This window comes from Trichechus manatus, unplaced genomic scaffold (assembly GCF_000243295.1).
Source record: "Trichechus manatus latirostris isolate Lorelei unplaced genomic scaffold, TriManLat1.0 scaffold00236, whole genome shotgun sequence".
NCBI classification, from domain to species: Eukaryota; Metazoa; Chordata; class Mammalia; order Sirenia; family Trichechidae; genus Trichechus; species Trichechus manatus.
This window is the reverse complement of record NW_004444172.1, coordinates 2804108-2814297: the sequence shown is the minus strand read 5'-3', so window position 1 is coordinate 2814297 and position 10190 is coordinate 2804108. Positions and strand designations below refer to the sequence as shown.

Here is a 10190-nt window from a genome sequence, read left to right as displayed (position 1 = left end):
AAAAAAAAAAAAAAAATCACTTACCAACAGCACAGTCCCCAGAATGAAGATTTGTTCTACTGCAAACTGGCTGTAGAATCATAATTTGGAATTATGATTCTTAACCTTAAGAATATAGGTTTTACAATCAGATTGACAGAGTTCAAATTCCAGCTCCACTGCTTACTAGCAATCTGACTTTCAGCAAATTACTACTTAATCTCTCTAAACCTCAGCTTCCTTTTCTGTGAAATGGGGGAAATAAAAATACATAGGCTGGATAGAAAAATTTGGGAACGAGTAAGGGTGATGGTTGAGCAACATGATGAACATAAATAATGTTACTGAACTGTAGATATGTAGAGTGTTGAAATGGCAAATGTTTTGTTACATAAGCTCTACCAAAAATTAAGCCGTGAGAACTTGGAGAAGTTATAACTCCTGTAATCTTCAACTTGTACTATTTTTCAAGGTTGTTGTAAAGCTTAATAAGCTAATGTATGTAAAACTATAGGCTGGGTGACTCTGAATCTCTCTCCTACCTCCATGCAGCTCAGTAAGTATATCCAAAGATAAAACCAGAATTAGTTAATAAACAGGCCTCTGAGAAAAGAACTCTGTTGTTGGGTGCAGTTGATTCCAACTCACAGCAACCCCATGTGACACAGCAAAACTGCCCCACAGGGTTTTCTTGGCTGTAATCTTTACGGAAGCAGATCACCAGGTCTTTTTGCCACAGAGCTGCTGAGAGAGTTCAAACCACCAACCATTCTGTTAACAGCCAAGCGCTGTTGTGCCACCAAGGCTCCTTGGAGAACTCTAAACCCACCAAACAGTCTTTGGATTCTTGGAAAGAAATTTTATCTTCTGTAGCCAGTCTTTCTCATTTCTTCCTATTTATTCATTATGAAATCAAAATCAGTGTCACAAATTTATGCTCTTCCTCTAGGAGCAATGATAAGAAAAACTTCATTGCCATGTCATTCCAGGGATTTCAAATGGCTCTTTTTTTTAAAAAGCACAGTTTCCTACTGGAGAGTACCACACCAGTCGATAAAATATAGCACCTGTAACACTACAAAACTGAACTACGTAACATTCAAGCCAGAAAAGTAGGTCCTCTAGATACCTAAACGTTTCTCTAAATCCCTCTTATTTGCCTTAACTGACATTTGCCCCAAAATTCAAGGCAATTATTCCTGTCCAACCATACACCCCCACAGAAAATTGTCATTTTGATTCTAAATCAAAGAAAAATATTTTGTCAATAGGTTTTCTACGACTTCTTATCACAAAGAATACTTGTATTAGAGTCCAAAGTCTAAGTTCCCACTCCATCACTCACAGTCAAGAACAATTCTAGAACTTCTCCCTTCATAGGCAACTTGCTTTCACTCTAACTCCCAAGTCCCTGGGCCTGATTTGCATTCCAACCTAAAGAGAGGACACCCTGCTCACTTCAGAAATCTTATCTCAACTGAGCACTTATCAGAGTCACAAAGGAATTGTCTCTGCCCAGATCAGTCACCTAAATCCTGGAATTGGCCTTGAAGTAGGCATTGGTGCTTCCCTGTGGATCTACTATATGCTAGACCAGCATCTCCATTTAGAGCACAAAAAAAAGGCTGACTGAAGGAGTCTTACAGGAAAGTAAGGAAGAACTGGGTATCACTGTGTCCACCATGAATCGCTCTGATGGGTGAAGGGATTCGCTGGACAAATCACCCTCCTCTTAGGAAAGAGTTATGGGGTTTTGAAGAAAAGGAATTTAAAATAAACAAATATATTTTAAAAATCTAAATGCTTCTTGTTAAAAGGTTAAAAATTAAAGGAAGCAACTAGTGTCACTTAACAATATGTTTATAAATTTCTGTATGAGAAATTAACTTGAGCTGTAAAGTTTCACCTAAAGCACAATAAAAAAAAAAGAAAAAAGGAGGTTGAGCTGGCAACCAAAACCAAAAAAACCAAACCCATTGCCATCAAGTCGATTCTGACTCATAGCAACCCTACAGGACAGAGTAGAACTGCCCTATCGGGTTTCCAAGACTGTAAATCTTTAGGGAAGCAGACTGTCACACCTTCCTCCCGTGGAGCAACCAAGCACTCAACCACTGCACCACCAGGGTTCCTTTTTATAGGTCAACATGACTCCTTAAACTTACTTCAGTTTGATAATCCTGATCCAAAGTCACCTGTCAAGATTTAAAGTTTTTACTGTGACTTAAACAAAAAATCACCACCACCACATCGTGACCTCCTAGATTCGGAGACCAGACGGAACATTCTTCTTGCTCTCTTTTCCTCTACCATGTATTCTGAGAACCCCTCAAACTATATAACATACTAAATGGCTGTGCTGGCTTTGAAGCAAAGGAAGGGTGTAGCTCTCAGCTACAGAGGGGGCCCAGGACTGAAAGGGTATGGAAAGAAACAAAACCTGCTTCTCTCTGGAGCATGCATGACACACACACAAGACTGGTCTAACAAGTCCTTCTGATCTCTCAGGCCAGGCCGCCTCCTCTCCTCCCCCACTACCCACGTGCTTCTCCAAGGCCCTCCAGTGGGACAGATAACACTGAATTTTCTCTCAATACTGAGAGAGTCTGAGACACAGTGATACTTACCTGGGTCCCTGTTGCAACCTTGCCAAAGGTGCCTCATCTAGCCTTATAAGGAGAAAGCAGAGCTTTAGGGAGAGGCCGATAAGGAAACAAAGATGAGAGGGAGGGGCAAAAAACAGAGAGAGGTGTCAGACTAGAGGAAGGGGCGAGGCCAAATGCCTTTCTCCTTCCTTACAAGAAGAGGGAGAGAGAGAGAGACGAAGGTCAGGTACACAATGAGAAAAAGTCTAATCGAAATGGAGAGGTACCGTTTAACTCTTGTGTCATAAAAGAGAAATCCTAAAATTAACTAGGACACCTTATACCCTTCCCTGTCCTGGCTAGAATAGAAAATATATATATATATATATATCATGGAAAAGAAGCTTAACCTTAGGGTTTACTAGAGGTCACCCAACTGTTTTGAGGTCACATTCCTTTTTTAAAGCAGCAGCTTCTCACCAAACCCGTTTACTTTCTATCTATGGCACTCTCCCCATCTCTGTCCATCATTTAATAATAACTTGGAAAAACTGGAAGCATGTAACTGAGTCATTTATTCAGCCCCACTTTCTCAAAGCCCTGAAAAAACCAACACGCGACACCTCTTTCTATCAGGTTTAAAGTACACCTCCGTTTTGAGACAAGCAACAGGGAAACAGAAGGCGTGAACCTATGAAGAAATCAACCAGAGGAAGCATTAAGGGCCTATTTCCACTCTAGGGCAGACAGCTGAAGTAAGTACTTCTCCCTAACTAAAAGAAGAAAATCCAATCTCAAAGAGGAAGAAAAGGTGGGAATTATTGATTATTGATCTCCCCCTATAAATTACCACACGTGATCCTCTCAACATTCTCTGAGGTAATGTCGGTCTCTTTTTCATTGATGAGTAAACTCATATCAGAAGTATTTAGTATCTGGCCCAAAGTCATATGGTATGCAAGTGGCAGAACTGCATCTGTTCCATTCCAAGTTCATGTTCTTTCTCCTTGATACCGTGAACTTTCTATGTTTCCTATAGTTAAAACTCATTCTAACACCAACAGAGAAGTTGAGCAAAAGTAAACTTCTGGGGGGTGGGAAGTGAAAGGAGATGAAGTGGAACCAGGCAGACCTGCCAGAAGTACTCTGGGCTGAACCCTGATCTAGGCAGCAAATGAAAACAAGCTAAGTCTAAAGGAGCACAACTCGGAATTAGACCTCCACTTTAAAGAGCAAGATCTTACCTAATCCTGGGGAGAGAGTAGTTTACAATCTACCTCAGATTTCCCTTTTTATAAGGAAAAAGTACTCAGAGGGGAAGGTGGTAGGAACAAAAGAGGTACTACTTTGCACAAATCACCTACCTTTCTCCACTGGCACCCCTACTCTAGAAATCTGTTTATATGCCATATTCATTGATGAACCCTTAACTCAGGAAAGAAAGTCCAATCACAAATATTTCTACTCTCATTTTTAATGTGACATCTCACTAAGCCAAAAGTGGAGATCAGAGCTGGGGTAGAAACAGAAGAAACTAGAAGCAGGGAAGACTGTGCTAGCCAGCAGCAGAACAGAGGGAAGGGATTGTTCTAGCGGTATGTTAGCAATCTGCCTCTAGGGCAGCTGTCCTCCTGGGCAATCAAAGGCGGGTTTGTGTGTGTGCTCAGGGACTAGCCAGCTTGGCAAGAAGTTGAGGACTCAGCCACCCAATCCACAAAGTGAGAAAAGATGCCAGTTCCTCAGCAGGGATAGAGGGCAGGGGAAACACAAAAGAAGGAAGAAAAGGGTGGAGGGGGCTGACAGAGAGTACTACAGGTGCTATTTCAGTTTAGACATAGAGGAAAAGTCCCAGGAAACTACTAGCCATTCCCCAGTTAAGAGAACTGCCAGTACCTCTCAATACTGACATCGAAGAATAGGTAGGTTTCTCCTGCTCTGTATGTAGTAGGGTACCATTTGGAAGGATGAGCCCTAAAACATGGGGCCCCAGAGCAGCCTGTTTATTTCTGTTTCTTTCAGTCCTCAAGAAGGATCTGCAATATATACAGTGAATAAACATTATTTAACATCTACCTCCTTCTAGAATTCCTTTCTTAATTAAATCTTAGGGATCCATAAATAACAGACGCAAACACAAAACGCAGTGAGATTCCCCAATGCTAAGAAGTCAAGGCCACTTATATAACTCAAGTGCTAAAATGCAAAAGGCCACAGTCAGAATTCACACTCCCTAATCCCTCAGAGTAGCTAGATGCTCTGAGAACCATTCACCACACAAAGGCTGCTCTCTTCTCAGCAGAGCTCTGTAGCAGAGCTGCTCTCCAGGGACAAAGAGATTTCACAGGAGAACCACAAAGACATCGCCCCTCTCTGTTCCCCCACTCCCAGCTTTCTCACTTCCTGTCACAGTAGCACCAGACCACAGTCTCCCAGAAACAAACAAATACAAAGTGCTGGATTCTGGGCTTCAGGCCAACCACATTCCAGGGCATCCTGTCTACCAATCACCAGCCAGAGCTCCCACTTTGCCCTGCTCAATTCCTTATCATGTTCGGGGAAAACAACCCTCCTCCCTGCCCCAAGCCAACACTACATAGGGACAAAGCTCAGGCCTTTAAGAATCAGCAGAAAAATACTGTGTATGGATCTAAGGGTTTGGAGGGGTGAGGGGAATTTTAAGATTCCTACTAGACAAGTTTCTTCACTTTGGAGGCACTGCACTGGGGATTTTAAAGTTACTGCTGCTGTTACTTCAGTTCAGCTACATTTGACACATCCTCAAGAAAGTTTCATGGTAGCAATCTGATCACTAACCTGGTTTCAGTCAATGGAAAATTCCCAACTGGAGAAAACTACTTGAGGGCATATCCTCTGTCATCTTCTCTATCATCCATTTCCAAAGTTTTCAACATCTGTCCTCTTTTCCCTACAAGCATAAAGTTGATTCCTAAGACAGGCCCCACAAAGAACAAACAAAGGCAGCTGACTCCACCCTACAAAGAGGCACACGTTGGCAGGAGCTTATCAAGTCTGGGAGCAAAGTTCCCTGCCGTCCCTAGAGAATGAGACAAGGACCACTAGCGACTGCACAGCAGCCCGTGGCAGCAAGGAGATCAACGCAACCTCAGCTTTTCCTGCTGACTACACTACAGTCCCTGAAGGGGGCCAGAGGCTGTAGATTTGGAAATGAGTCAGAAAAGAGAGTCTCCTTTCCAAATAAGGGTTGACGCCAACAACTGGAGAAATGAGAATTCTTCTATTATGCTGTACAAATCCATTGGAAGTTAGCCCTAAACCCCAGAAGCAAACATGCAGAGAGAGGTCAAGTTCTATTAACCAGAGAGTCTAAGAATTCAAAGAAGTAACACCCTTTCATAAAGGGCTCAACTCCCTGTGCAGAAAACATAGGCACAAAGCTCAGCACAGAGTTTTCCAACCAGAGGGACATTACAGGCAACTAACTAGTAATATGCTATCATTTCTCATCTTTCCTCCCCGCTTGCTTTCTCCCAAGGAGCCCTGGTGGCACAGCGGTTAAGAACTTGGCTGCTAACCAAAAGGTCCGTGGTTTGAACCCCTCAGCAACTCTGCAGAAGAAAGATGTGGCCGTCTGCTTCCATAAAGATTTACAGCCTTGGAAACCCTAAAGGGCAGTTCTACTCTGAGTTGGAATTCGACTTGACGGCAATAGGTTTGGTTTGGTTTTCTTTCTCTGAAAGTCCTTCCCCCCTTCTCCTTGGACTAGGCTTGACCTGCTAGAAGTACTCTGGGCTGAACCCTGATCTAGGCAGTAAATGAAAATGAGCTAAGTCTACAGCAGCACAACTTGGAATTAGTCCATATCTGGATCCAGAAGAACCGGGTGGAAGGGAGTGGAGCAGAAATATAAAAAATAGTCACCCATTCTAGGGCTGGACAGAAAATAGAATATTGTAGCAACCCCATGTTTTAGATCAGAATGTCAACAGCAGGGCCTAACCATTGCAAACTGTATCACTGAAGCACATGAAAACAAAAGTTTGATCTCTTACCTAGCACCAGATCAGACTAATTCCCTTTTTCTCTCAAGAATAAATGAAAACTAGGAGTACTGTGCTCCTCTAAACAATCATCTAAATGAAACTTAATGGTCAACACTTACCCTAGACCAAAGATGAGAAGGGGACAAGGAAGCTAGATTAATGGAAACAGAACAACCAAAATGGAAATAATGAGAATGCTGACACGTTGTGAAAAGTGTAACCAATGTCACTGAATAATATGTACGCTACTGCTGTTGTGTGGCGGCCAGTCGATTCCGATTCACAGCAACCCCAAAGGGCAGGGTAGAACTGCCGTATAGGGTTTCTAAGGCTGTAAATCTGTATGGAAGCAGACTGTCACATCTTCCTCCCTGAAGTGGCTGGTGGGGTTGAATCACTGAACTTTTGGTTAGCAGCTGAGCACTTAACGACTGCACCACGAGGGCTCCCACTTGAATGATATGTATAGAAATTGTTAAATGAGAACCTAAAATGCTATGGAAATTTTCTCCAAAATCACAGTAATTCTTTTTTTTTTTAACTGAAAACTTAATTACAATTGTTGGTAATCTTATCCAACTCTCCCTCACTCACAGACCAGGTCAAAGAAGAGTCAATTAAGTACCACAAAAGCAAATGCAAATAGTAAAGTCTAGTTGTTGTTAGGTGCCATCGAGTCAGTTTCGACTCACAGCGACCCTATGTACAACAGAATGAAACACCAACAACGTTCCACTGCTGTTCATAAGGTTTTCACCAGCAAATTTTTTTAGAAGTAGATTGCCAGGTCCTTCTGGTAGGGGAGAGTTTTCTGAGACAGTTAGCAAAGAGAGGGTTGCAGAAGGCACACCCCAGACATAGAACTGGACACGCCCATATCAATGCTTCTGCTCCAAAAGGATGCTTGGCAGGTTCTCTGGTCAAATTGAGCAGGTGAGACAGAAAGGGGGTGCTGACTCAGAAATATAGTCACCCTGGGGTGTGAGGGAGGGAAGGAGAACAGTATAGCCAACAGACTACAGTTCAGCATGACTTCACCAGATGTCCTGGTTCTAATTGTATCTCTGGTTGTTTGCAGACATATTTAGAAAACCCAACCAAAGGAATAATGAATGGGTAAGGAGAAAGTCACTGGAGGGGCCCAAGACTTTAGCTGAATGCTCAATGGTTGGAAAAGCATGAATCTGCTTAGCTATCTAACTTCCCACACCCTTCTCTCTCCAAAGCAGGCCCATCCTTAAAGAATTAGAGAGAGGGGAGGCAGAGAAAAGAATGTGATTGGGAAGGGTTTAGCTACATTCCAACTAGCCAGCATCCCACATAGTATTAAGAGTGCCTGAGAATCCAATCCCACCATATGAGAGCTGCTGGGACTCTAACACACATCCAATTCCTCCCCCACCCCCCACCCCCAAACACTCTGAAAAGAAGCGTAATTGAGATGGCTTGATGAAGGCACCAGCTGTTTCCACCACTCTCCCTCCCCGCAACCCCAGAGACCACAGTTCAGACTCACATCAAACACTTAATACAATTGACTGGTCAGTAGCAAGCAGAAGCCTGGACTAAAATAGCAGGAAGAATGCCAACTGGCCCCACTTAGAAGGAATGTTTTCTTGTCTCAATATAAAAATAAGAAACCTTTGACATCCCCTCCCTTCTGCCCAATAATGTTCTCCTTTCCCCAACCTACCTTTCAGTGTCAAAGGGGTTTCAGTTTCTTCTCTACAACTCCTTGATCTATCTTCAAATGTCAGGGAATACAGGGGAGGTGTGTGTAAGAGAATGTCTGGGAGATTAGAAGGCTTCCTGTACTGCAGCAGTAATTCCAAAACAGGGCTCCCATAGGGCAAGGAGACTAGAGGTGGCACAGCACTGGTCCACGTTACACAGACACCCTTTATGGATAGTAAAAGAATTTCCCAAGGCATGGGTAGCCAGCTAATAGTATTAACGTGACCGACCCCATCACCAACAACAACCCACCCACATTCCAAGTTGGCTAGAGTTAGCCAAGGAGGAAGGGAAGGAAGCCAGCACTTCCTTTTCAGACAGGAAGTGACACTGGCCCTTCCTGTTGAGTTTTAAACAAATTGTCCAGCCGAGTTTCAATGCTAACATCCTCTCTTGAATTTGTTCCACAATTTTAAAATGGAGAGGGGAAGTGGAGATATGGTCTAAAAGTCTCCCTTCCTCCTAACAAGCAAGTCCTCCATACCATGCTTGGTGCTGGCAAAACCCTCAAATCAGGCTGTGACATCTGTTAATTCCAAAACAACACAGGACACAAAGAGGTAGATAACTTCACTTCAAATTAACCACTTTCACACCATGACCACTACCATGAACTATTCGTCTGTATTTTTCATACTGATAAAAATAATCATCCGCCTGAGAAATCATAATCTATGTAATTTAACTCAAATCTTCAGTTTTGTGCTCCTCAAACCTGACTGACTGATCAGAATCACCTGAGGATTTTTTTTTTTTTTTTTTTTAAAGCACTTGGCTACTAACCGAAAGGTCGGTGGTGGTTCAAACCCACCGGCCACTCTGCAGGAGAAAGATGTGGCACACAGGGGCGGATGACCCAGTAAGCAAGGTAAGCACTGTATATATACACAGTCCCCCAAATCTACCTCCGTATCCCCCATCCCTCAATTTCTGGAGAGGAGGACTGGAAATCCAAGTTTTTTTTAAAGCCCTCAAAGTGACTCTAATAGTCTGTTGGAAACCACTGTACTGGCCTATCCCTGACAACCCTCTGACCACCACATTCCTCTTGCAAAAAGAGCACTGGTTATAAAATACATTATTTTGGCATGTTTTACTGCTCACCAGACAGCCCAGATCATTATTCAGTCTGGAGTAGAGGCTCTTTGAAATCATGGATTTAAATATAAGGATAGCTGGAATTATCAGTCCTAAATCCTATGTTCTAGATTCAGAAGCTCTACAAGAAATTACTCAGACTGCTGAGAAGAAGAACTGTCTCACTGTGATCAGTACTGCCTTCTTTGGAATCCTGCTACACTGGAAGATATTCCTATTTATACTGCAGATTGGACCACCAGATTACTTTTAAAATGTCTTAAATTTTCCTCTAAGGAACAAAGAGCTATACCAAATTTTCAAAGATTGGTTCCATGTTATTGTTGTTGTTAGTTGCCATCCAGTCAGCTCCAATTCATGGCAATCTTACATATAAGAGAACGGTTCCATATTCCATCCCAAAAGAAGTCCAAAGTCCTAAATCTAGCATTCAAGACCCTAGATAATTCTAGCCCCATTGACAATAGAAATAGCCAGAATCTCTGGATTCAAGTGTTAACTCTGACACTTATCCAAGCAAGTCACTTTAACTTCTGGTTTGAGTAAAAGAAAGTGAGTAGCAAAATGTCTTTAGAAGAACCATAAACAGAAATATTTCCACAAGGAAGCTCACATCACAGAAGATTTAGGAAAGAAGAATGACATTAAAAGACATACTCTCTGCCGTATAAGACCACTATTATAAGAATTCAAGAAAAGGTTTAAACACAGAAGAAAACATTCTTTGATGGTTACGGGGGTGGGGAGGGAGGGTGAGGGTTATTCACTAACT

General features: G+C 42.5%; 1 protein-coding gene across 8 annotated transcripts in view; it reads right to left on the bottom strand.

Moving 5' to 3' along the window:
- The window catches only part of CTNND1 (catenin delta 1), a 51060-nt gene that overhangs the window by 25691 nt on the left and 15179 nt on the right, over positions 1-10190 (bottom strand). The window lies entirely within an intron of this gene.